This window comes from Paramormyrops kingsleyae, chromosome 21 (assembly GCF_048594095.1).
Source record: "Paramormyrops kingsleyae isolate MSU_618 chromosome 21, PKINGS_0.4, whole genome shotgun sequence".
NCBI classification, from domain to species: Eukaryota; Metazoa; Chordata; class Actinopteri; order Osteoglossiformes; family Mormyridae; genus Paramormyrops; species Paramormyrops kingsleyae.
Window position 1 is genome coordinate 14,906,007 of NC_132817.1, and position 24,381 is coordinate 14,930,387.

The window sequence follows — 24,381 nt, forward strand, 5'->3', positions numbered from 1 at the left end:
CGCCCCCCCCCCCTCCCCCCCCAGCACGGCGTCGGTGTATCCAGGGCCCAGCAGGGTTATGGCAGGCAGGTTCACAGCTCTGTGTGGGAGGCATTTCTGCAAAGCTGCCGTAACCACAGCCTGCCAGGGCAGGCAGAGAATTCACCCGTCCCACTTAAAAAGAAAATGTTGAACGAAGATGCCTGCAGCGAATTTCCATTCAAAGAGTCTGAGAAAAGGGGGGGGGTGGCTGTGGAATAATAATCAGAATGAGGGACAAGACCTTTTGTATTAAAAAAAAACACATTCTGGCCCAGTCTGATGAAGCTCAGCAGAGCCGTCGCCTCCAGTGGAGGGTGCTGTGCTCGTCCAGCCCGTTTCGGAACATTCCGGACCCCTTCAGTCCAGGGTAACCTGGCTCCCAGCCACGCTTCCTACATGCAGTTCTGCTGCTAGCCTTGGATGAGGAGACACAGGAACAGGCCTGGAGATCCACCACTGCAGCTCCATCCTCCTCCAACGCTGTCTTCCCCCTTCTTCCCCCTTCTTTTCCATCTGTCTTCTCTTATCCACCTTCTCCCATCCATCTTCTCTCCACCGCTCCTCGTCAGTACTGCTGAACTGAGAAGGAAGAAAAACATGAAAACCATGAAAAGAAATTAGATCAGTTCAACTTCAGCAATTTATTATGCCCCTATATTCCAAACAACACATCGGGGGCGGAGTCACCGGAAGTCCGAGTATAAATTATACTACAGCAACATAATATGATGGCTGATATGTGCTAATATGTGCTCTGAATATCTGAACCCAACCCTGGAAAGTATAGAACATCTCTCACCATGAGCCAAATCTGTTGTATGTTCAAAATATGCTGCTCATTACATTTATTGAACTTTGTTCTATTTTAATAATAAACGTGACTTCATATACTATTTAAAAATATCTGGCTCCATTTCATAGCCTAACACCAGGGACAGGAAAAACATGATTGGCCAGAAGTATTTCTTCCAAGGGTGCTAAGTGTATTATGAAAAATTATTCAAACGGTGCTGAGTTCCTCTTATCATGTTAATATCTTTGAGGACATTCCTTTTTGGTGCCTTGGGCCCATTGTGTCCTCAGACTGTGAAAGAGAGCACACACACACACACACACATTCAGCATTTGAATTCTCTAGATTTTAAAATAAAACAGAAGCCTGCGTTAGGAAGTGTGGGGCTTGACAGACGGGGAGATGAGGATGCTGGAACTGAAGTCAGAGTGTAAAACTGCAAGTGTTAAACTGTGAGTGTAAAACTGTGAGTGTAAAACTGTGAGTGTAGCATGTGTGTGGGTTACAATGATGCCATTTATCTGAGTGCAGACATGGGTGTTAAGTCTGACGTGCGGACAATGGGGGCCCCCACTGACATTGAGACAGCTGTGGTGACAGTATTGGTTCTGAGCCGCGCTCTCCCTGTCTTTTAGGGGACGGGGGGGTGGGGGGGACGGGTGGATGTGGATGGTAAGAGCTGAAAGGCACAGAAGAAGAGGACTGTGCATTCATCTGACCTTCTGACTCTGAGAGCGAGCTGAAGCAGTATATAAAAATGTTATACTTAAGTAAATACTAACGCTGACAGATGACATGCAGGGATTTTGGGAGGTGTACGAAGGAAATATAGGCGCAGCAGTGTTGGTGCATGCCGTCCACTGTCTCTGAACAAGTGACATCACAGGGAGGGAGGGGGGAGCACAGGAAGTGTGATGCTGAGCTTCCTCCTCTCTGCCCCAGCATCCAACCAGCGTGGGACACACCTTAATGCAAACGTGACAGCAACCCCACCAACCAGCATAGCAAGTGACAGGTGGGGGGGGGGGGGTGTCAATTCCAGCTCCCTGGGCGTGAGAGGAAAAGAGCAGGATGGGAGATCCCTGATAAAGCGTTGCGGTGTGAGCTGCACACACACACACACACACACACACACACACACACACTGAGAAATGCATATACACTGTCCAGCACATCACCCACACCCTGCTCTGCTGCAGCCGCAGGAATTTCTGCAGAAATTCACAAATCCAAATGCGACACCTTGGAGCCGCGAGTGCAGCTGCACCGAGTCCCGGCTCCGAGCGACAAGCACAGAGGGACGCCTCCCTGCGAGTCACACACACCTTCTCCCCCATACACCTTCTTTCCCCTCCGGTTAACTCCAGACAATTTGTTCCCATGGCAACCCCTCCTCGCTTTTTTGGTGGAGGAGGTGCAGAGGAGGTGCTCCCAGCTCCTGTGAGAGGGAGTCTCCTCCCTGACATATCTGGGCTGGGGGGGGGGGGAGATGGGAGATAGGTTTGACTCCTTCATACGGAGCTTGGGATTAAGCACCATCAGTGCTCCCACCCGCCAGTCACTCTGACTCTATGATGCGGCGGAGAGTCTGAGCGCCGTGCTGCCATGCCGACGGTCGCCCGCGACGGCATCATATTCCCGTTATTATACACGACATTCAAACACTTGACTGGAATTTCTGCTCAAGTCGAGCCCCACCTCCCTCTTTTGGGAAGAAAGTTTATGGAGAGAGATGGAGTAGAGTGCTTATGTGGGGGGGGGGGGGGTGCATTGTCATGGGGATTAGATCAGTAGGCTAGTGGACCTCGTTCCCCTCTCGTGTGCGACGAGCACCTAAAGCTGCCCAGAGGAATCGGGGGGGTCGGGGGGAGGACTGTCAGCTGGTCTCGGAATCAATTAAAACCTGGGGGGGGGGGCAGGCGGGACCACATGGGCAGACTGGGGCTGGGGACTAATTGGGGCACGGGGTAGATGGAGGTTTGGGGCAAATATGAGCCCGCAAATACAGCCTTAGAAAACTCATCTGACTATTAGAATGATAATCTATCATGAGTATAAATGTGATGATAAAGAAGAGGTGATATTTTTCTGGGAAAGAATACATGAACTACATGATTTTCTTTATAACAACTCAGTAGGCAATAATATTTGTCCTCCTATTGTTTGGACCTGTAGGTGAAAGCAGAGAAGCAAAACAGGTGTGTGTGTGTGTGTGTGTGTGTGTCTGTCTGTCTGTCTGTCTGGCCTCAGACTGCCAGTTCATTGACAGAACGTACACTTCTCCGCGGAGATGTAGCAGACAAAGGCTGCGGCCCGATATGAATTGGAGTTGGGCCTCCCGTGTGTGTGTGTGTGTGTGTGTGTGTGTGTGTGTGGGGCTGCCAGCGTGTGTGCGTGTGTGTCCCGCACACACAATAAGGCCGAGCTTAGGGCCCGCTTTGTGTAAGTACACTGACCCTGTGTATATATTAGCGATGGGACTTGACCCCGGCTGGCTGCGCCGCTGTGTTTGCGTGCCGCTGGGCGTGGGAAAAAGACGAGACCCCTTTTCACAGCTGCTCTGTCCATTGCATTGAACCAATGAAGACCTAACCCCCCCCTTCCCCGCACCACCTACCCCATCCCTACCCCCTCCCCTTCTCCCATTCACTCACCAGCCTGCTGTCTTTCAGAAAGCTTCTACACTGCCTCCCCCCCCCCCACACACTTTCATAAATACATCTCATTATTCAGTAACTGGTTTGCATAGCAATGTGGCAGAGGAGCCTGCTCAGGGCCTTACCATCCGCTCCCCACACCGGTGCTGCTAACGGCTAACGCTACGCACGTCTATCGCTGCCAACAGCTGCTAGCCCAGCACTAATTCACCCCCGAATGCTAAACGCCACTTTCTGCTGGCATCAGCTGCTTAAGCGCCGCTACTGACGGCTAACAATAAGCGTACCTGCCATTGATTTCAGCCGGCGTCACCCGCGGCTAATGCTAAACGTAGCTGCGGCCGGCAGCCGCTTTCTGGCTGCCGGCGCTCGCCGCTAAAGCTAAACGCGGCGCTTTCTGCATTTCCTGCACTAAATCAGCAGTCAAGAAATTGCAGCACCCAAACGTGCGAGAAAGGGACCTTAATTTATGGTAACGTATGCCTGTACCCCCTCCTCCCCTCACCATCTTCACGGTACCCTAAAGTCCCCAACTCGCCTCCCCCTATTCACAGAATCTATTTAATGAGATTTATTTCCCATCAAGCTGTATAAAGCAGAAGGCATAATTTAAATCAACTTCTAAGAACAGCCATGCCGAACATTTTATGCATACAAATCCGTAAAGCTTGGGAAAAGTCCAGGCCAGTCAAAGGCCTTTATTTTATTTTTTTTTACCAAATTTAAATAGCCATTGAGCTTCTGTATAAACGTCAGCATCTATGTGCATTAGCAAAGGCTAACAGACTCGCTGTTAGCGTGCGACATACATAGCAACCTCACGCCGCTACGTAAACGCACAGCTTTGACAGATGCACGGGCTCGGCCGCCTGGCCCACGTTCAGCTGGAACCGTGTACGCCTGACTATCAAGACGGAAAGATTACGGATCACGATATCGCACAAAAACGGTCAAAGTGTGACACCGAGATGTGATTCTGCTCTCTCACCGAACTGGATACAGGCATTAAATTTCGGACAGCGGTTGGAGAAGGAGAGAGATGTGGAAATGTATTGGACAAAGCTGGGATGGGAATAGTGCAAATGGAAGTAGAGGGCCACCTGGGTTTGTTTATTTACAGGAGGGATGGGGTATATTGTTACATAAAATTGAATCTATCTGCTGCCCTGAACAAATACTCTTTCTGATATATGACACACAAAGTTAAACTGCTGGGTTCATTACCGTAAAGCACCTAAAACAAGAGTCAAAAATGTCCAAGATGCCCTGCTCAGATATTTCCATTCCAATATATCACCCCCTGGCTATCTTTGCTTCATAGCCCTTAAGCTAATAGCAGTCAGTGCTAGCTGTGCTGTGTCCCGCCTTCACTGTTCTGCTGCGCCGTCTACTCGTTCATCTCTTCGGCACCTGCCTTTGCACTGGAGACATCCCCTCCGCTAGCCCGTCATCATCGATCCATGCACCTCGCAGCTGTGCTATTGACCGTGCTTGCCGGAGCGCCCGGCCCAGAACGAGCCGGAAGCGGCGGCAGGTTGAAAGGTGCCCCGGCGAGTATGAGGAATTGCCACAGGGTGAAAGTCTCCTCTGATCTCCTCTTTTCAGTTTTCTCCCTCTGGGTATGCTGATGCAGAACTGCACTGATGTCACTAGACATTCTCTTAGCCTTATAGGAAAGCACCCCCACCCCCCCCATCCAAAAAAAAAACTGTTTCACTGAGGTCCTTTCTCTCTGCTGCCTTTGGGGGGGGGCATACTTGGGTCTTTCTGCCTGCAGCAAAACATCGAACCCCTATATAGAATGTGCAAAGTAACCTATGCATGCGGCTCAGAACACGAAGTGCAGAAACCCACAGCACGCCAGCCGAACTACACCCCAGCTGCTTCGATTGGCTGCTGTTGACATCGGCCACGATCACATGACTACAGGATGGAGCCCGCGATAAACTGCACTGCCCGGGCTGCCCGTGAAGGTGCCTGTTTCTACCCTGGGGTTTCTACAGGGACCGTCCAGCTCCTCTTGCTCTGATCAAGGGTGTCAGAGCAAACGCGGAGGGAGAGGCCAATCTGATGTGTCTGTGTAGCGCAAGGCAGAGAATAGGGGAACTGAATTTTGACTTGTAGTTAAGGGCAGAGAGTCGGTGGGGTAGTTTATGGAGGGAAGGGTCTGGGAGGACTTTAGGGTGGTACAAGGGATGGACACCAGGAGAGAATTAAAGGATCAAGCACCCTGACAGCTTTTCCACATGAGTACATCTTACACAGAGACTCCACCAAGGTCGCCCAAGTAAGTTAAAGGGATAAGGAGCCGGTACAAAGAAATTCAAATGTAGATTACGCCAACAGCTACCATGCATCTTATCTGGCTAAACCAAGGTTCTTGACAAATTGGATAGTACTATTTAAAGGAGTGGGGGGGGAGAGAGAGAGAGAGAGAGAGAGAGAGAGGGAGGAGGAGAGTGTGAAAAAGTGCAAACATTTTGGAAGATCAGGGGTTTGACAGTACAGCGATTTTCTCAGTGCAGATTAAGAAAATTTGCTGCCCCAGTATACCTGTACAGACTGTGACATGAAAAAGTTAGATTTACTTTTTTTAATGTCATAGATTATTTTGATGTAACGTTCATAATGCTTTATTTAATTTTTTTATATCCCAACCTACGTGGCACATTAACAATTGAAGGAAGACATATTATCTTCTGATTATACGTAGGAAACTGCTTCCAGAGTGTGCTGTGTCCATGAAGCCATCGTGCAGGAAGCAGGCCAGCTCTCTGTGCGGCATGAGCTATAAGTGACATGCAGCCGGTCCTCCTAGGTGCAAACCGGACAAATACTCCCTTAGGCAGCTTTACGAAGGACTGACGTGTCATTTTTCCATAAATGAGGCCACACTCCATGTTTTGTTCACTTTACAATGAGAGATTGAGTGCGGAGGACCCAGCATCGCCATGGTGACTGATCTGCACTTTCTGCATCCCAAAACAGAACCTGTCTGGGGTTTTCTGTGTGTCCTTCGGGCAGTGATGAATTCTGCAGGCTTCCAAACTCCAAAACATGTGCAACTGTACACACACACACACACACACACACACAGACCAGTCACAGATTTTTATAAAATTTAATTTCCCTTTATGAGGACCGAAAAATTGGTCCCCGCAATGTCAAAATAACAGATTTGAATCACATTGTGAGGACATTTGGTCCCCACAATGTAAGGTATACTTGGACCACACACACACACACACATACTTATATACATGCACACACACACACACATAAACATGCACACGCACACATAGACAGATGCACACCCAGAGTTCCAGGTACAGGACTGACAACCTCTAGTCTGGGCCAATCGAGATATTCATCATTCCACTTTCAGAGGCCTATCTCAACAGGCCTGTATTGATAGAGGAGGCCTGACCTCCGAGTGTGTTCTCAGTGCCTGATACTGGGAGACGGTGCACGCCAAGGCTTCGCTTGCCTCTTGTCACAGACTAAAATAAAACTTAACCTGCCTGAGCCACTCGCAGCTGCGTCGCAGCCACCTACCTCACCCGCAGCCTACACCGTGTGAGTCACATCCCGGCTACACCGTGTGAGTCACATCCCGGCTACAACATGAGCCGCACAGCATCCCAGAGCTGCTGTCTGGACCAAACCCAACAGGCCTGTTCTGATTGGCTAGAAAAAACTCTCTCACCCCTAAGTGTCAAACCCCAATGCAGCAGATGTAAAAGCAACCATGACATGTCGACAGAGCAGCAGCAGCAAAACCATTGCGGCTGCCTGACCCTGGTGCTGATGCGAGCCGCAGGCATGCTGGTTATGCAACAAGGCAGCATGTGCTGTGTTTACCGTCCCTGCAGAGCACCTCAGATCAGGGACCACATGGTCCAGAAACCTTTGAACCTGGACGAAAGACATTCCCTGAGCATCTCCACATGCAAGTAGGAGACACCCCACCCTTAAATTTAGCTCTCTTTGGTACGATCCCCCTCCTGCTCAAACCACATTATCAGAAGCTGGCATCACCATGACAACGTGCTGCCAGTCCGTACCATCATACTGCTCTGCGGGGGGTGGGCTGACTTGCTAGAGGGGCGGGTTCCCCACAGAGCCTCCATACCAGGGTGCTGGCCTCTTGCTGCGGCTGGCTGCCGATGAGGCTGTTTACTCCAGCACTGCTTTGGCTCCGCCCCTCTGCTTAACGCCAAAGAGGAGACAGAAATGAAGACCCTGCATTTCAGACAGTTTCAGTGATTCCTCTGTCATGATTTCCAGGCAATCAAAGGAAAAAATCTGAACATAATACCTCAGACATGAAAAACTGAACAACAAATTCCTGCATTACCAAACATAACACACACACCACCATTATCAAACTATGTGACCTCTACACCCCCCCTCCTACCCCCCCTCTCCACACACACACACACACACACACACACGCAGGTTTGTAATTATATCTTTGTGTTTATATCTCCATTCATTTATATGGGAAAAACTCTAATCCCAACATGATGACCTTAACCCCGACTCAGCCCTAACCTTAACCATGAGTAACCAAACAAAATACGAGACTTTTGGCATTATTACCTTTTTGGATTGCATTCACAGATCCTTGTGGGGACCTAAAAATGGTCCCCACAATGTCAAGGAAACAGTTTTTTTTGGTCAGCACAATATAATATAAATCTAATCCCCCCCCCCCACACACACACACTCACACACTGCTGGCAGTTCAGGAAGTTTACACACACCACAGAGACTGCAGACGCCTTACCCATCACCTAGCTGCCTAAACAGTCTTTTATGGTTGCCATGGGAGCATGAATAAAAATTCATCGGTCTTTTTCCCCTCAGAAAATTCCCTTTGCCGGTTTTAAAAAGGCATCATTTCCCAGTCACAGTCACAGTTCTACCAAAGAAGTGGTTGATCTTGGTAAATTCACACTAACATTATTATGCATTCTATACTACTTATATTTACAGTGTAAATATTGTCTTTAGCTGTGGTTGAACAATCGCACTTCATCACAATACAATACTGTGCATACATATCTTTCACCTATTTTAATATTTTGGTATATAGACAGACTGTATATTTATAATATGTAGGCCCTGTGTGTGTGTGTGTTTTCTGCTTAAAACATATTCATACCTTTATTTAAATATCAAATACAGTACTCTCATGGTGAATTGTTGATTATTTACTTTTCTTAAAATTAACAGCTTTGAACGAAGCGCTGAATTCTGCTGGACATGTAGCCACAATAATACCCATAAGATCACAACAATCATCGCTGTATTCATGAACAAATGTAAGAATTCTGCTATAATGAGGTATTACAACAGAGAAATTGTTTAAACGACATACCGCCCCTTATTCCTTCACCATCCGTATGATAACCAAAACGAAATTAAAAAACCTACGGGCACTTGATATTGTCATAATTACGTTCGGTAAACCTGTTCGCTACATATTTTATGGATGCATCTTCTATCAACTTAATATTTACAGATTACATTATACGCGCATTATGTATATAGCAAAAAACCCAAAGTAGTATCAAATCGAAATCGAACTAAATTCAAAAGCGATACTGTTTTTTTGTTGCATCTCTTGTTTTGTACAGCAGTTCCATTCGTCCCATCTATATTACATTTGAGTAATTATCAGTACTTGTTTGTAATTAAACATCAAGAGTAAGGTTAATGACACGCATTCACAAACATTAGTATGGTGTGTTTAATAACATTAGACTGGGTTTTAACGAAAACGAATTAATTCATATAGGGACAAGACATAATTATGATATACTCAAAGAAAAAACTTAATATAAGAATTATGCGTGTATAGGCAAAATTTTACATTAGAATGTTAACTGAAAGAAAAACAAGAATATGAAAAGCATTTTTCATATTTAAACATTTTTGGTTGCGATAAGAGTTGTATTTGCAAACCATGACCATAATAAAGTAGCATTCTGCAAACCATATCCGCCCAATGAATAGTTTAATTTAGAAATAGCTTCATATTTTAGAGAGAGCACAATTAAATGTATTTCAGTAACGTACAGCAATTCACAGTATACTGCTTCTGTCATAAGTTTTATTCAGGGTAATGGACCTCATAGACGTTGTAACGCGGATTCAAGCGTCAAGTCTTATTTACCATTATTTACCATATTATTTATGTATAGTCCTTCACATTACTGCTAGGTAGGTCTATACATTCTCATAAGAATATAACACACAAGAGAATAAAATTATCAGGTAGTTAAAAATTGGATTATAATAAAACGTGCTATTCTATTATATCACTGATATATGTCGGCATAAAATCCATCAAATTAATAGTAAGTCATCTGAATTCAATATATTATTAATGATTTACCTATATTAAATAAACCGTTCGGGCCTAGATACCACGTGCTATTTATTACTACGCCATAATCACCCAATAACGGAGTGTAATGTATATTCATATACATTTTATTTCAAGCAAATGTTACATATGTCATATTTTTTTTTATTGTTTACGCATTTCACGACTATTTTAAATTTAACAGCCTGATTACACAAGTATCAGAAAATGTTTTTAATAAATGTTTGTTACAAAATAACGTTGTTTGACCAAACCATTTTGCAAGGCGACATTAATTGAACGCAAATTTCGGAAATGCAAAGGTAAATGTGGCAAATCAAAATAAATATTAATGATCTGTAATGATTCAAATGCACTATTAAACGCTTAACTTGCACTGGTTATTCTTCCGCTTTGTTCTCGATAATTTTGCTTTTATTTTTGAGATTCCCGTTGGTAACATTAAAATCTCATCCATTAGCATGCTTTGAAACGGTGCGTTATACATGAAATAACACCGATTCCGGTGGCGTCCCCGGTACAGGCCCTGCCACATGGGTATTAAACCACGGCTGCGCACCAAGCTTTAATGCTATTATTTCATTGCATCAGTCGGAGGCGGTTGCTAAGCTACCAAGCTGGCATCTAAAATTCAGACAAAAACATATTTGCGAGATGTTTTCCTCTTCTTTGCGTTAATTCGGTCATCTTGAATGATGTCGGCGGTGCTTATTTTTATATACTTGCTTTATTTGTTCACTGTTATTCTGCTATTTGCACTACATTCTAATTAAAAGTGAGATATTCATGTATATCATTTACGTAATACTATACACAAAAAACAGTAGTTACCTTTACTTCACTGCTAAAACACCCTGATTGAAATGCAGATCTAGACCGAACGAAATTATGGTGGACGGGCTACTTGAACAAGCAGCCCCTTTACTGCCTGGGAAGGATTATCTGGAATGTGGGTGTGTGCGCGTGAATGGCGGGGCTTCAGTAATTCTGCTATTACTGATGATATTCATTTACTACAGTGCTATTATAAAATAACTCTTTGAATTATTATTATTGATAGTACCACTATTACGGCTGTTGCTACTACTACTCATAACAACAATAATAATAATAATAATAATAATGTGCATTCACAGACTGACTCTCGATACTGAATACATCTTGATACTGATGCACAGTGAACCTAATCATGACTGCATTACATCCAGTTTATATGCACATAAAGAATATCAGGGAGAAGATTTTCCTTTCACTGCTGCTCTATGGGACAACGCTACGCTTGAACTTAAACCCTACAAGCCCAGATCATACCAGAGCGAACCAAGTGTGGTGGGCAGAGAGACACCGGGTCTGACACGCATCCGTGCACATGCTACACCCGGCGTATGACAGGCTGCATGGAAACACCGCACGCCTGCTGTAGCCGTGTGCTCGTTCTGGTAACGAGGCCGCCTGCACCAGCCTGCCCGGGGAGGGATACAGCCCTTATATCTACTCAAGCTCAAATTTTAAGCCAGGATTTTTTTTTTAAAAGGATATAAAGGGCTATTTAAAGGGGTACGTTTTAAAAAAAATCTGTTAGAGTAGGTTTTGAACCAAACTGACTCTGAACGTGAAATTATGCATGATAAAAAAATTACCGATCACATAAAAGCACGTAGCTCTGTCACTGTCTCAGTCGCACGCAAGGCTTTTAATGATTTTGTTGTCTGTTGCTCCCAGTAAGAAACTATTTTCAACATACATGAGATGTATACGGTATGAAATCATATGGAGGTTGAAGGCGGCGTAGTGAAGCAGATGAAAACGGGAAAATAACAAGTAAAAGAAGCAGATTTTTGAAATGGACGTCACCCATTCCACTATCCACCTTCCGATTGGTTATTTTGATCAGGGTCACTCGGGGGGGGGACAGGGTACAAAGCTGAGGTATACTCTACATGGGATGCCAGGCCGTCAGAGGTACACACACACACACACACACACATCTGTGACACAGTGTTGAAGGCCGTGTGTGAGAGGTACGCATCTACCTACAGCAACCAGCTAGGTAGCTGTACGCTGCCTCCTGTTGGAGACAATGAACCTTTTATAACCAAATCCTGATCAGATATGCGCACGTAAATAACTTTAGGCTTAAGCTTAAGGCTGCAAGGTTTAAGATTCAAACACTATACTAAAGTAAGGATGCCCATTCCAAGCTTGTAAACCTGCGTTATTTGTGACGTGGTGACAGAAGAACGATCAGTAATGTTGCTTATTCGAGTTATGATGATCGTTCTCACAGTACCACTAAAGACACAAGCAACAGTCTACCCACAACAGGAGCAACACAATAACTGATATCTACTATCTATACCTATCCATTGTATTTAGTAGCTTTTGCCGTGTTAAGGAAGCATTTGTAAGTAATTTGACATTTTTTTCTTATTAACATAGGCTACAAGTATACAATGGTTAATACTGAAAACACTTGTGTACTTTTTTTTTAGAGATAATACATTACAAATAACATTTTTAAACGATACACAACTTCAGAACAGTCACATCTAGGGCAAAACATGTTACATATGCATAAAAATGAGCAGACAGATATAAATGTTAATTTGTCCCAAAAGACACCATCATGCATATAGACAACTGACACTACTGTAGGAACCTGCATTCATCTGATCCGTCTGCATCCATCTACATGGTCAAATATTTGTCTTATAAGCTAAGCTAGGTGCCTCTGTCACATGTCCAAGAAGAGCTGTATTCCTGCAATGACACTGCCCAAATCAACTAGGCCCGATGCTTAGTAGCCAATCAAAAGCAAACATCTAGCTTCCATCCAACTACGTTTCAAATGTACCAGCTTCCCATACCAAGTTCCCAGTGAGAATGGTTCTAGACATAACATCCATCCTAAAACAGGTCATCTACACCTTGACAATCTGTCATACTCCTCTGCTTAGTCACAGCACAGTGTGAGAACATCCAAGGAAAATGGGCCGCTATGGCCTATCACAGAGGTGGGCAATCTTATCCGCAAAGGGCCGGTGTGTGTGCAGGTTTGTGGGATAACCTGTAGGTCAGCTGTTCAAACCCAGGTGTGAGGACTCTTCAGCCAATCAGTCCTCTAATTAGTAATCTAATTAGGGAGTTGCAGTGAAAACCCGCATACACACCGGCCCTTTGCGGATAAGACTGCCCACCCCTGGGCTATCACGTCAGTACTGGAACATTTTTACTACAGCAAGGCCCTGGAGGAGCTTCTCGAAGCCTTTTTAACACTACGTCATTCGTAAGTTCTATATTTTAACGTGGAACTTACGGAGAAAATAGCATAAAGGTTTCAAGAAACCAGGCCCAGCACATTATCGGCCTCGGCAAACATGATAAAGTAACCAGTGACAGCAGGCATCCTGTAACATCGATGAGAAGTAAGACAACAAGGAATAAAACTACACCAAACTAGTGTGTAGCAAGTCATTAGAGTATGTTATAGGTCTAAGCAAGTTGTGCATGTCACCAACTTAAAATCTTAAAAATGACTAAAGACAAAAAATACAAAGAGCTTCCTGGACCACACAATTAGCATGCAACACCTAACACAAGCAGCAAAATAATTCATACATTCTACTTAGGCCTATCATAACAGTATAAAAAGACTTGCCCTGTAAACAGACATTTTTAGATTTCCTGTTCAGTTTTTACACTTAACTCACAGAATGGTTATTTATTAACTTCTGACAGGAGAACAAAATTCAGTGTCGAGGATTGTCTCCATTATGACACTCCTACAGTACCCAAAATACACAAGGGCAATAACTATGGTTATGCTGTTATTCGCTAGTCAGGAAAATATTTTTTTAACAGTTAGCTTTTTAACTATCTCTTAATGCAATAAACGATGAAAGGCGTATAACTTTTAACAACTGTTCGGGTTAGATTAAACGCGGCATATTACAATTAGGCCATTCTTATTCTCCGTTTTGCTTGATGCCTTAGAATTAATTCTGCTTCTTGCTGAAACACGTGACTCTGGTGACAGACCAATCAGCCGATATATTTCTTTTAACCGTTTCTGGCCATTAACCAAATTCTACATCAACACCACGATTGCAATAGTTATGTAGCGCATATCTCTTATTAAAGAATATGTTTCTCCGAGGTTTATAAGCACAGGTTCACAAAATACTACGGCTTTCATTAGGCCCCGGTGGGAAGACGACCAAGATTCCTGCAAAGTATCGCGTATTCACATCTCGCTTTAACTGACACTGCCTCCGGTAGAAACGATGCGATGTTGACCCGTTTTCCACATTTTTATTTCACAAAGAAAGTCCCAGCTATTTATCCTTGATACTCGGCAGCATTAATCCCATTGCAGTCTCTCCCAGTGAAATCTGCTCTTCGGCATTTTTAGGTGTTCCGAGCGAACGCATCTTTCGCAGCTTCCAGCGCCCTCTTCCCCCCTTCGTCGCGTCCTGAAATCTCCGCGCTCCATTGGCGGTTCCTGAAGTCCTCGGAATTAGTTTATACATTCGGTTCTCTAGCTTTATGATATTACATAAACTCATACAGCTAGATAACCAAAGAGAAAAACTAACCCACGTCTCTTAAAGGGACCGCCGCGCCAGATGATGCTCCTGTTCTGGTCACATGGAGCCATTGCACTTGCTCGTGCCTCTTCAGCCGTAGCCCACACACACTGTCGGGGAGCTTACTGGCGCTTGCCTGGCCGCTTATGCATGTATGTATGAATAAGCTAATGACTTAGTACGTTTATTTGTTTACTTGGCCATATATATGTATAACTTGGTGTAGTCGCTGGTTAATTTCCGACATTTATTTAAATGTTCAGTAAGTACAACTCACGGTTTGTATTTACTAAATGATTGGGTGTTATTGCGCTTGTAAATGCATGCTGGGAATATGCTTAATTGACAATGGGCTGGCTGCGCCCCCCCCCCCCCCCATCGCCCTTCACACACCCAGCACACAGAGTCAGATCCTGTAAGTTTCCTTTGCAGTTGAACCTCACTCGGCCAGACTATAGACAGACCGCTTCTCATTAATTACATCAGTCAGAGGTCAACAGCAGACTGACTAGGCCGGCGCTTCTACTGAAAGGCCACATGAATATCTACCACTATTTTGTTTTACGGATAACAAATAGGCCTACTATAACCTCTTCGTTATTTACATCAAAATACACCGCGCCATACTACTTCATTTACAATAAACTTTAAAAATAGACCGGGAAGATAAACAGACATAAAAATAAACGCATTATTTAATTAAGGTATTTTTTCATAGTCTTAAGAATTTCTGCAAAGTTGTACAAATTCAGTAAATTATTAAACAATAATATATATTGTATAATTTAATTCTCATTTACTACAAAGTCAGTTTACGAAATAGCCTATAAACAACTATCGGTCATGGACACGTAAAATTAACTGAAATGATACTAGGCTTTATAATTTATACGTAGGCTACACAGAAACATAAATGAGATGGCTGCTTACATACCATCTCCGAATGCATTTATAAACTTTAAGCACAGAACGATGAGACAATTTATACAGCAAATCTGTCATGTGCAAAATATTTCTGTCAATTTACAAATTTTGATTTCTGTTTTACCACAGAGCCTGAAACTAAACTTTGAAGGCCTATTTTCGGTAATCTAAGAAATATTTTAAATAGAACTTACTGACAGAGGCATCAACTGCAATGGCCGCAGTTTCAAGTCCAGGTTAATACGATATGTTCCATTCCTTTAAAAAAAAACCTTCCCAAATGTGTAAAACTACAAGTCTCGCGAAAGCAGAACGCGAAAGCAGTAAGAGCTGAAGGAGATATCCTTCCGTTACACCGCTGTTCCGTACAGCACACACCAGCTTGCGCCGACGCCTGTGAAAGCGCCATACGTCTGTAGCTCACAATCTGTTCCAAACACTGGTACCCAAACCCACGCCCCCTCCCACACCAGACAAACCACACGCACTCAGATTCTCTCTCACACACACATACAAACACGTTCATATGCGATCACGCATACACACACACACACAGTCGCTCTCTGTCACACACACACTCTTTGCAGAAGTACTCTACGGTTTTAAGTCAATTTTTTATGTGTCCTCAAAAAACCGGCTTTGGATGTTCCAAAAAGACAAAAAAAAAAAACAATCGTCTGGCAAGAGGGACAACGGCTCTCTGATGGGCTGGGACCAACTCCACGAGGCCATGGAGGTCACATAGCCGACTGAATTGTGATGTCACTGGCATTAGCTATGCTTATTGATCTACATGGGTGAGCAATCTTGAAGATACAAGCACAATAAAGCGCATTATTTTAGGCTACATTTGTGCAAACGTAAGAAGGAGACGAAACTATTAACCAGCTTCCCAGAAAACAGCATCGTTATTTGTTGCATGACGGAAAATTACTATTTATGACATGTAATTCAGGTATGGCTTCAAAACAGACAATACATTCTTGATAAAACAGTAGCCTACTGAAACAGATACTAAATGAATATTAAAATGAAGGCGAATAAAGAACAAAAATACTTTTTCCTTTGTACTAACATATAGGCATATCTCAGTCAGATATATGTACAGCATAATAACATTATTAAAGTTAAACTATTACATATTGCAATAAAATCTATAAGAATTAAGTCTGTATACATGAAAAGTGTTTTTATTGAAAGCCACCAATGACATATGAGAAATATATTAGTTTAAAACACGACAGAAATCAATTGCTTCTGAGGTTATATGACAGAATATTATATAAGTTCTGAGTGTACATGGCCGATGTTAAAACATACATAGTTAGCTTCTTTCATATTTGTATGCTTGCTACAAAATAAATGCTGCATTGTGTCTTACTATTGTAATAAACACTTCCCAAAGCCAAATACGCACAGGTGATTACATTTGGTCAAAGAGAATAAGTGAAAGCATATCTAATCGCTGTCATTGTCAAATCACCTCGCTTTAAAGGTGCACGGTTATAGTTTGTCAGATTCAGGGACGCCACCTATTTGAATTGTGTTACGACATTAAAACAAATTATGAATACAGCTCCAAAATAATCATAAAATGGAGGTACAAGTATAGCACATAAGATTACTATAATTTCCCGCCAAATGTAATATATTAAGGCCAATTATGTCACAAATAACCTGAAATGCTGTGTAAAGAAACTTACTTGTGATGAAGTCGCCAACTGTTTGGTAAAGCGGGACTCCGACTCCTGAGAGAGATATGACAGAAGCATAACATAAAAAACACGCGCCAATTAATAGTTTGAGATTTTTCTTCATACTAATCTGGGTCGGTGAAAGTACTTAGTTTACTAAGAAGTAAATAACACTTATTTTTACAATACCACTGCTGATACAAAGTATTAATATAAATAAGTATAATGACCAGTCCTCCAACACAATAATCTCGAAAATTAATATATACCAATTATCAAGGCAATAAGAGCGTATCACCTTAAGTTTGTGACGTGTATATAGAGTTGCCATTTATGTATTTCGAGCTGCATTAATATTTCAAAGTAATTAGGTCTTTAGGAGTCGTCACGTGCTTTCCCTCGGGGACTTTGAAGGCAATATAACGCAAAGGCATGGATTATACTGTACATAACGTGGAATCACAAGTCTCTCACTTGTATTTCCATAATCATGAATCTAGAATTATTTCTTTCTTACTACCATACAGGCAGAACAACATGCAACCATCACGCACTAAACTGATAACGCCTATGATCTTTTCCGTTTCATTTTATTCCATCATTCCCCCATTTCAAATGAAAAAATGGAATCGTCCAATCCCTCGCACACAAAATGCAGATGATGTACGTAGTCTGCCAGGCCAATCTCGCTACGGTTACAATTTACAACACTTCAATAAGCTTCCACTTGATCAACGCATAATATATAATTGCATCGTAGTATATATCTATAAAGTTAAAATACAAAAGACAAGGTTAGAGTTGTAATATTATTATTTAAATAAACAACAAATGATTTTTTTTTTACCCAGAAAGGTAAACCACAGACGGTATAATAACAAATCTTACGAAAACTGCCGACAACTTCTTAAAATCCGAGACAATATTTACACGATTCTGATGTAATAATATATATTAAACAATATATTTCACCGGTTAGTTTTTTCAGAACTAGGGAAGGGGATTAACATACTTTGTTTACACGCATCTTACCATTTTAATAAGTATTATAGTTATTATAGCATAGTATGTATTTACAGTGGATTCTGGCCTTAATATTACACTAAGCCTAAATGCTACCTAAACACTGTATCACAGACTGAACCATACACTTAATTCGTTATCACTTCTTCAGAGTGAAGATTAATGAAAGCTGATTCCTATTTAATGATAATTTATGATCTTAGAAATTGTATAAAATGCCATTAGGAAGATTCCTTCAGTTTTCATTTACTGCACTAAAACAAAACTTTAAACAATGTCGGTTTTAAATCGCAATATATTTGTGAAGGGTTGTTATTTAATTAGAATTAAATCTAAATAAATACGTCGGAACATAAAATGCTTATTTGGAAATATAGACATTTTCCCAGCCGTATAACATAGATTATACAAACCCAAACCTTTATTTAGGCTTGTTAAATATACCTCTGAATTCAATAATCAGCATGTAGCAAATATAATACAAATAATATGCTATGTTGACCCGTGAAGATATTCCGAAATATTTTACAATTTTTATTTCACCTTGCTGGCATCTCATCTCACTTTTCAATCATAAAAAATAAAGTACCCTATGTAAAATGCACCATTCATCCAGTATTTAAATAAGCATTGAAAGTCGTCGGATACTATAATCGCGCATAATTAAGGTATTTGTTCATACATCGCGATTATAGGCTATGTGTCACTTGGAGGACAATCCTATACACATGCTGTACATCCTGCGTGATCCTGTCGAATCTGACCCTCGCTGAGTTAAAAGCCCAATTCTCTGTCTATGAATTAGACTGGCCCCTCTTATTTCAAACCATAATTTAAGACTGGAAAAGTGCTCTGACAGCCAATGAGCGAACGAGTGGCGGCCATTTATTAGCATATAGATTTTAACTGGGCGGGTGCTGCAAGGAGGCGGGACTGATCTGGAAGGCCTGCTTGTAGCTCCTATAGCAATGACGTTAGTATTAAATAAAAGTAAATACGGCCAGAAGTAAAACATGATAAAAGATAAATCACCGGAACACGACAAAACGCATGATTACTTATTATATAAAATAAACGTATTTGAAACAATGATCTGCTTTTTTGTTGCATTTTTTTAGTTAAAAGAATTGACATGACACCAAGAGAACTGGAAAAGGCTAATGTAAAAAACATCAAAACGCGATGCTCGTTTAAAGACATATTTAAGAGCGTCTGGTCGTGTGTACGGTTTTGACAGGAGCATCGTAGAGGTAACAAACTATATGTACATTTCGCTTGTTTTACATTAAATTACACGGGTGGTAAGATCCTTATGTTCAACGATGTATATAGGAACAGAGTTGCAGTGTTTCTCACATTAGGACCGTCGGTTGCCGTTTGCTGAAATATGGAAATAAGCCTCCCAGGAATACCGAAATGTAACCTTAAAACACAGACATCGATTTACGTTTCCAAATTCTGACGTGAGCTGATAGGCTATTGTATTTTACCTCTACGACTTTTTTTTCCACAAGGAATATTTTTTATTGCATTTTCATTGCCATTGAACTATTGAAATGACTATATGGGCACATCCCACGAAAAGTTAACAGAAATAGTCCCGTGATGGCCAATACTCCAACTGACCCTCTCACTTTCTCCACTCCCGCGTGCTCGGACCTCGGAATGACAGGTCTGACACCCCGGTCTTAGACACCGCTCCGAAGACCTATCGCTACACTCCTTTTAATGGTAGATCCGCTCGAGCTACACGGCTGAATGCCTAATCTATCTTCCTTTAGCGACCGGTTTAGTTGACAGGCATGTTCTGGACATCGTACTGAACACACACCTTATACTGCACCTCGCTGGTTCCTATAATGAGAAACTCGTGCTCTTGTAAAACGGGGGTCATCTATATTGGAACCTGAAGCGCTCAGTACTATCTAGCTGCAGGAGGGACTTAAAAAATGTAAGGGATGGGGGAGGTCTTTACATTTATTTTTAAAAATTCATACACGTGGAACTTTTATCGGTCTTCGTGTATCCAGGGCCGTAACAATTGAGCAGAGAGGGAGGGGGGGGGGTATGTATTTAAACGATTGAGTTGCGTGTCCTCTGATATCAAACTCTCTCTCTCGCCGTGGTGTGTGTCCCATCCACTCCGATGTTTGTTTTTCATTTCTACACTTTCTGAAGATTCCTGAAAATTCATGTTCTCCAAAAGAGTAGGAAATCCACATCTAGATCCCCTTATAACCGATGTAACCAACGTGACATTCAAACAGGAAGCAGAAGTAACAGAGAGTTACTACTAAGTTTTAAGCGCAGAGTTAACAGCTGAAGTCCCAAAAGTACTACACAACTATTATGAAAATCTGCGAAAACTCGATATACAACTAATCAACAAAAATTATAACACCATATAGGCTTTTATAACCCGGGTATATCACCAGTCTTTTCTCAGCGATGTTATTCGCTGTCTCTAAATGGGGCCTATTTCCTAACTCTCAACCTACTACTACTATCACCGCTGTGTAGTTGCGCGTGGGTGTGAGCTCTGTCCACGGTGCTGAATTCCACTACAGATTTTTCACAACTTCGGTATTTTACAACACATTTACAGCATTTTATCTATGTGCGACATTACTACTAACAGCAAATACATTTCCACGGGGAGTAGGATATGGATATACCACAAGTTCCATGCCGAGCGGGTCTTACTGAACTACGCGATGATTCAGTGAGATTGCGCAGCTGGTTGCGTAAAAACAAAGAAATATGCCTAAATTAAATGTTTCAAAAACCACCCTCCTCTGCATAATGGTGATAAATATATATAAGATTAAGACGGGCAAATAGTACGTTACGTAAAACTTAATTAACATTTTAAAGTTTATAAGTCTGACGGTGTCATAATGCTTTCATGCCTAGATCTAAAATTAAATTGCGCATATCTGACAGTAAGACCTTCCAAAAATGCAAATTTGGATATTGCAATGGGCAGTTGCAGCGTTACAGCTTATGACGGCTACTATGAAAATAACAAGGGCAAAAGAAAAATATATATAAAAAGCGATCGCTCTTAAATGGTGATTGAATTGCAACTTTCCATATTCAGCAATCAGATTATTATAATCTGTTTATAAAGGCCTAAAAGTATTTCTCTGTGCCTGAAGTTTTGCAAAACGTATCATGAAAATGTTTATTTTCTTTTCAAAAAAAATCACGTTTACTCTGTTTTGTTTAGAGACACGATTTTCATGTAAAATAACAAAAAGCGTCAGGAATAGATGAAGTCATTCAAAATACAGTTTGAAATTGCTTGTGCGAAAAAAAAAACAAATGCACTAACCTGACATTATTTCGTTCTTGCACTCAGACATATTTTAGTAAAGACCTGTTTTACAAAATATTTACTTTAATTATTTAAAAAGTCGCCATGTGCTTGGCATGAAATTATTGCATTAACTCTCCGCACCTGTTGCCTGTATTTATTACAGCGCATATCCCATATGTAACAGTATAATTATGATATAATACTATGTACAAGAATACTTAATATATTATGACAGCGTGTTATTTCTACTGCATAGCAAAAGTTTTAGCAACATTAAATATTGATATCTCAGGCATTTCTATTTCCACACTGCAAGCACGACTTCTATAGATACGACTGTAGCCTACATTGTCTGCCAATAGATATTAAAATGTATTAGAACAGCAAGAATTTAAATATTACCACGGCTATTTTTCTTTGCCACATTTTCAAATCTGGCGATTTGAAAACAACCAACGTAAAGAAAAGATTATCTGACTTAACATACAGAATGATACAACTCAGTTACTGTGTGCAACTGAATTAGGCCTGCACAAATAAATACTGAGGTTTTCACAAAACAGATATACTGTAGTTTAAACGAAATAGCATGTTTTAAACATAAAAACAATATTAATATTAAATCCTGAAATCATCTCCTTAAAAACCTTGCATATATACAGACCTACGTACACACAAACACACCCGTGCGCGCGACTATAAACGGACGTACTTTTAACTGGGACGTTCTGCACCACGCTGTCTCCTCCGAGTTTTTAAGACTCACCAAATGCAATCACGGCACTCGAAACAATCACCTACACATCCGAATTACACAACGGGCCGACGCCAGCATATGTCGCAATCACGGTGGTGAATAAAACACTCAATTAATAAATATACTTTAAAGCCTTATAATATTTTGACCAACTTTTTTTTAAATCATATTTTACGCAGCATAGTCTATTAGTTAAATATATAGCCTAATATAGATGCACTTTTTAGACGCTCACTCTCATTATTTCGTGGTTGGTAAAATAAAGTTTATTAAAGATAATCAAGTTTTGAATCTTTTGTGCCGGAATCTTCTCGTTTCTATTGTTCCACGCTCTAAAAGAAGCTTGATTAATTAATTTCACAGTGTGGCTGCTGAGACGATTTTCCCACAAATAAGTGACCGAGAAAAATTTAGCCCCAAAGAAAAAAGTCAACATCAAGTTCAACAACGCGCTGGCGCTCATTAGCATAACAATGACGTCTGGGAACACAGAAGTCCTCCGAACAAGAGGGTCTGGCGTCAAGACAGCAGCTCCGAGGCCCCGCTACATTTTCCCAGGCTCGCGTAACAATCGCGCAACTGTTTGCTTTAGACGCGAGCACTGGGGCCGCTAAACTCGCCTCGCGACTTAGCAGAAAGCATAAAGGAAGATTACGCATGTCTATTTACCCTGCACCGCGCGAATATATTTTGCATATGGGTCTTATCAATTATAATTAGGAATACAAAAGTGTACAAAACAACTTTACATTAATCAAAAAACAATACATTAACTATAGAATTATGCATATTGAAATAAAAAATGAAATCTGGGAAATGTTTGTGTTATATTTATGAAAATGATACACAGATTTTTATACATCTGGTTCAAAGCACTTGACCTCACGGGATAAATCAAGTAAATATATTTTCATAAGTCGACTGTCTTATTAAACTCAGAAATTCCCCTAATAATGACCATTACGCTTAAGTACTTACATTCCGTAATGCTTCCAAACGACACGACTGCATGTGAGATATCTGACTGAATCTTAAATTTAGGTAAATCCTGGAGTGGAAGGCAAGTACAAAATAAAATCGAATCGGCTTTTCGTAATCTGCTTTGGTTTTTTTTTTTTTAAATCATAATCCCTTTCATGAAAACGTAAGTTTTATCTGTTTAACGTGTTTGACAGATTAAGTTCAGAGACATGATGCTTCTCCAAATTCTGTTAGCATCCAATCTAGCACGGAAAATTCGCACAGTCCGAGAGTCTCTTGAAGTCCGTTTTCCGTCCCCTTCGCTTGCTCGGCTGCCGTGAAACGTGCAATGAAACCCAAACAGTACACATCTCTGATTCGTTATCCATTGTGAATCGATGCCTATTGTTCCACATCTGCGTGAACGTTTTCCTTTCTTTAAAATCCCGTCTTGTATCTTTTATTTTTTTCTTCAATCTTTTTAGCAGACGAGGCGCAAGCTCGGTCGATGCCGAGAGAAAGAGAAGCGAAGGAGAGACTTCGTGTGTGGGGGCGACAGAGAGCAAGAGACCTATTAAATTCTACAAGGATGAAAAACGTGTGCAGAGGGGATATACGAGCAGGAAAATACGAAAGCATTCATCAGTTAAGCGCAGTAGATGCCTCGACATATGGCGCATGGTTTTCTGCTACCAGTTCCAGTGCATACATTGTCTTTCACGTTCTACACAATGTGCATGAGATTCAGGCTTCATTTTTGTTTTCCATTTACAAATTCGTATTTTTATTTATTTTTTAAAGTTCCCCTAAAGATACCATGAAACCTTTAATATACCGAAGTGTTAACTTTTCCCTTCACTGCAGCCAGCTAAGAAAGGCTGTACCCAGAGGTTTGTCTTGGAATTATTCGAGCCCCATATATAACATACAATGTCATGCACATATATTTTAAACGCACCAGTGTAAGCTACCAGTATAAGCAAGTCAGCATCCTTGCAGTCTGAAGTAACCTATGAGCTACTTGTATTCTCTGTGGAATCACAGCAGACGCCAAAAACATTAAAGCCGAACGCGCTCTGTTATCCGCGTACTGCAAATCCCAGACACACTGCAGAAAAAAAGGCAAAACGTGAGTGGCAGAAAAGCAGAGATGGAGGGATGAATTGTTGTCCACCCCCTCTGCGCCCCACTTGAAAAATAAAGGAGAGTCCGAGGGCGAACACACTATGCACGAGCACGACTATGACGCTCGT

The 24,381-nt window shown here is 41.7% G+C and overlaps 1 long non-coding RNA gene across 1 annotated transcript; it reads right to left on the minus strand.

Moving 5' to 3' along the window:
- Positions 1–24: 24 nt before the first annotated feature.
- LOC140581520 (uncharacterized) lies at positions 25–24,381 on the minus strand. The gene is made up of 3 exons (XR_011984614.1): positions 23,147–24,381; positions 17,079–17,123; positions 25–600 (listed from the first exon to the last, which is right to left on the minus strand). It is a non-coding gene; the product is annotated as an uncharacterized lncRNA (long non-coding RNA).